This window comes from Galeopterus variegatus, unplaced genomic scaffold, assembly GCF_000696425.1.
Source record: "Galeopterus variegatus unplaced genomic scaffold, G_variegatus-3.0.2 Scaffold2461, whole genome shotgun sequence".
NCBI lineage: Eukaryota > Metazoa > Chordata > Mammalia > Dermoptera > Cynocephalidae > Galeopterus > Galeopterus variegatus.
The window spans coordinates 43906-48884 of NW_007728572.1; positions in this window are offsets into that span (position 1 = coordinate 43906).

Genomic DNA, 4979 nt, shown 5'->3' on the forward strand with positions numbered 1-4979 from the left:
CTTAACTTCTGTCTTTAGTTATGACTAATCTACTACTTACATCAGCCACTGCTTTCTTTAAAATAAATTAAATATTATATAAATTTTATCCTTCACAATACCAATTTTTAACTCTAATTATTCATCATTTGTAATTTCTTATTCTTTCACTTTAATTTTATTTCCATCTATGTTCTCTTTAATCATATAAACAGTGTTTATTTGATAGCTTCTTTCTTATGTTCTCTAATTTTAATTTCTTGGGGTATTAATTTTCTGCTTTGTTGTTTCTGTTGATTTCCCACTTGGTGGATCATTTCCTTCAGTAATTTGTAATTTTAGATCATGTGTTTATTTTCAGTGGTGGTCTTTTCCACACACTCCATCCCCTCCTGTCAATGGGAGCCACATATCCTCTGGAGTGTGGAAGTGTCTCCGCAGTGTGGTTTTTTTCATTAGTTTCTGCCAAAACCATGGGGTTTGCAATGATCTTAGGGTGCTTTTGCATTATTTCCTTCACTTGTGATTTCTCCTCCAACGAATTCTGATCTGACATGCATTCATGGTATATGTTAGATTTTTCAATTTCTCACTGTATATGTCTTTTTTCCTCCATGAGTCACAGGCAGAAAGCAAGTTTCTTGGTACTTTTCTGTGGGGAAAGAAATTATTTTGTTGTTGTTATGCAGATCCTGCAATCTTCCATGGCCCTGGCATTATGTATAACATCTAGTTAAGCTTTTAGTCCCCTGAAGCCTATCTCTCCACTTCCTGTCTCTACAGAACATTCAATTTTCATACTGTCTTGTACTTCTTAAAAACCACTGTGGCATTCAAATGCACACTTGAAATGTGTGCTTTTGGTTTAGATCTGTCTTAATTCTCATAAGATTTGTATTTCTTTCAACATTAGCTATGTGTTATCACATTTTTGTCATAATTAATGCAACATTTCTATGCATTCAGAGTAAGAATGAGTCTCTGAAGGCTCAATCCATGGTATTGCTAGAGGTGTGAATAAGTCAGGTCCAGAAAGGAAAAGGACTAGCTAGCAGTATTTAGAATGCCCATCTCTGAGCCAGGTTCTTGGCTATCAGCTTACTTTTTATAATTCCACAGTAGAGTGGATAAATATCCACATGCTTTACATATTTTAGAATTACTTCCCTCATAGTTTTCCTACACTTCTGCTTTCCAGCTATTCTGCTTTGCCACTCCACTTATTTCAAAGATATTTTCAAATAAATGTTTCTTAAGTCTACCATTTATAAAGTTTCAGTGTATAATATTACATACTTAAAACAGTGGTCACATCTCTGCAGGGTGTTGTATAATCATGTAATATGCAGTAGTATATACAGTACAATAATAAGACCCGAAGCCTAGTGAATAATATGAAAGATTATAACGTGGAAGAATGATTTTGGAGAATAATCCTCCAAGAAACATAGACTACTTGGTCTGTAATTTTATAGCAAGACAACTTTATTTGCCAATCTCATAGCCACTAGACATATGTAAATTTTGAATATTTGAAATGTAGCTAGTAAGACAGAGGAAGCATATTTAAATTTTTTAATTAATTTAACATTAAAGTTAAAGACGAATGCTCAATTCAATTACTGACAATCTTTCAAGCACTTTGGAAGAACTTTTATATGTAAACCTCTTTTTCCAGTCTAAATTTGATGGAATCTAAATACAGATCAGGTATTTATGATGAAAATTTAGTGTTCAAATTGAGATGTCCTGTAAGGGTGGGATAACCAACTGCCCCAGTTTGCTGGGACTCAGGAGGTTTTAAAACCTAGATAGTTCCAGAGAAACGAGGCAGATCTGTCACCCTATTTAAAGGTAAGGACACAATGGATTTAAAATACAAAATGTATATTTAAAAAGTAAGGTAGCACTTTCATATTTTTATGTTATGCATGTTGAAATTATAATATTTTACATATATTGGGTTAATAAAATATATTATTAAAATGTTTTACCTGTTTCTTTTTTTATTCTTTTAATGTGGGTACTAGAAAAGTTAAACTGGCATATGTGGCTCACATTATATTTCCATTGGGCAGAGATGATCTAGAATTTAAGCCACTTTGAGTGATTTTATCCATCTATCTCTACATCTATCTATTAATACACCTACTTACTGTGAGCACCCAAAGTTTAATACCTGCACTTATAAAATACTTGAGGAGATCATACAAATATTAGTGAGTGATTTTATCCATCTATCTCTACATCTATCTATTAATACACCTACTTACTGTGAGCACTCAAAGTTTAATACCTGCACTTATAAAATACTTGAGGAGATCATACAAATATTAATTTTACATTCCAGTGCTATGGTTTGAATGTATTCCCCCAAAAGCACTGAAAACTTAATGCGGAAGTGTTGGCAGGTGAGGACTAATGGGAAGAGTTTAGGTCATGAGGGCTCCCTCATCATGAATGGATTAATACTTACTATAAAGAAGCTTGAAGTTTGTTCTCTCTCATCCTTTCTTTGCGCTTTTACTTTGAGATGGTGCAGAAAGAAGGCCCTCACCAGATGCTGGAGTCTTGATCTTAGACTTCCCAGCCTCCAGAACTGTGGGCTAACAAATTTCTGTCTGTTTTAAATTACCCAGCCTCAGATATTCTATTATTCCAGCACAAAATGGACTAAGACACTGATTTTCTAATGATTAATACTGTAACTAAGCATCATACCACACTCCATAAATATATATAACTATCATGAGTCAATTTAAAAATAAATTAAAAAGAAAAAAAAGAGAAATAGAGAGTAGAATAGTGATTACCAGGGGCAGGGAAACAAAGGAGGGATTGGAAAGGTTGGTAGACTAGTACAAAGTTGCAAAGTTACAGTTAGACAGGAAGTATAAATTCTGGTCCTCTAGAGTGACAATAGCTAATAATATTCATTGCATATTTCAAGAGAGCCAGAATAAAGAATCTTGGATGTTATAACCACAAAGAAATGATAAACGATTAGGTGATAGGTATACTAACCATTCTGATTGGATCATTAAACAATATATGCATGCATTCAAATAACAGACTGTACCCCATAAACATGTACAATAAAAAAAATTTTCATAACTATCATCTTTTAAGAACTTACTATGTTCTAGCCAATGTACTTTTTAAAATTTCTACATTCTATATATCTACATAGAATAGCCCACTGACATAGATGATGACTTTATCTTCACATGACATAAAAAATCGTGGCAAATAATCGAAAAATAACTCTCCAATGATCATTTTTCTAGTCAGTGATAGAGCCCAGGTCTTCATCCCTGAATAATAATTCATACCAAGGTGGCTTAAACACAGATGTGGTCACCTGGGCTCTGCATTGACATGTATGGGATTAGAGTTTAAATTAACACTGAGGAGCAGAAGAAACACATAGCACTGGGTCATCTGGACAGGTTCTTCCAACAAATAAATGACAATAATCAAGGTAGTCAACATTTTTTCCTTCCTACTTTCATTTACATTTAGTGTTTATGGGAACCTAGCTTTTGTCTAGTGCAGATGTCGGGCTTTCTAATAGATTACTGCCTCTTTGCTCATGGTTCACTGTCATCAAGCTGTCAAAATAACAGTTAATATGTTTCTGGCATGTAATAGATGCCAAAGCCATGCTAACTGCTCAGCATGCATTATTTTATCTCATCTTATTTAAACATTGTGAGTAAAGATATTATTAGCTCCTTTTAATGGATGAGAACATTAAGGCACAAATAAGTTAAGGAAATTGTCACAAATTGTATCATTTTCAATAGATCCAGAATGTAGTTTCATGTCCTTCCAGAATAAAATGTTCTGCCTTCTGACATGATGAAAATGTAGCAGATATTCTCAAGATTCTGGGCCCTTGAAAAATATCTATTCATCTCCTTTGCCCTATTTTTTTAATTGGGTTATTTTTTTTAACTGTATAGTTGTTTGAGTTCCTTATATATTCTGGGCATTAACCCTTGTTGGATATTGAGTTTGAAAATATTTTCTCCCATTTCATAGGATGTTTTTCTGCTCTGTTGATTGTTTCCTCAGCTCTGTAGAAGCTTTTTAGTTTGATATAATCCCATTTGTTTATTTTTTCTTTTGTTGCTTGTGCTTTTGGGGTCTTATTAATAAAGTCTTTGCCCAGTCCTACTTCTTGGAGTGTGTCCCCTATGTTTTCTTTTAGTAATTTTGTGATTTGGGGATCTTATATTTAAGTCTTTCCATTTTGAGTTGATTTGGTATATGGTGAGAGGTAAAATGGCCAACCGGTACATGAAAAAATGCTCAATATCACTAGTCATCAGAAAAATGCAAATCAAAACCATGTTGAGATACCATCTCACCCCAATTAGACTTGCCACTATTAAAAGACCAAGAATAACAAGTGCTGGCAAGTATGTAGAAAAGGGAGAACCTTTCTACACTGTTGATGGGACTGTAAATTAGCACAGCCATTGTGGAAAACAGTATGGAGATTCCTCAAACAACTACAGATAGAACTACCATGTGATCCAGCAATCCCACTACTGGGTATATTATCCAAAGGAATAGAAATCATCATGTCAAAGGGATACCTGCACTTGCATGTTCATCACAGCTCTATTTACAGTTGCTGAAATGTGGAAGCATCTTAAGTGTCCATTAATGGATGACTAGATAGGGAAAATGTGATATATACACACAATGGAATACTACTCAACCATAAAAAAAGAATGAAATTCTGTTATTTGCAGCAACATGAATGAACCTGGAAAAAATTATCTTAAGTGAAATAAGCCAGACACAGAAAAAAAAAACAAGCACATGTTCTTACTCATAACTGGGTGCTAAGAAAGAAAGAAAGAAAAGAGAAAGATAGATAGAAAGAAGGAAGAAGGAAAGAGAGGGAGAAAGGAAAAGAAAAGGAAGGAAGGAAGGAAGGAAGGAAGGAAGGAAGGAAGGAAGGAAGGAAGGAAGAAAGAAAGAAAGAA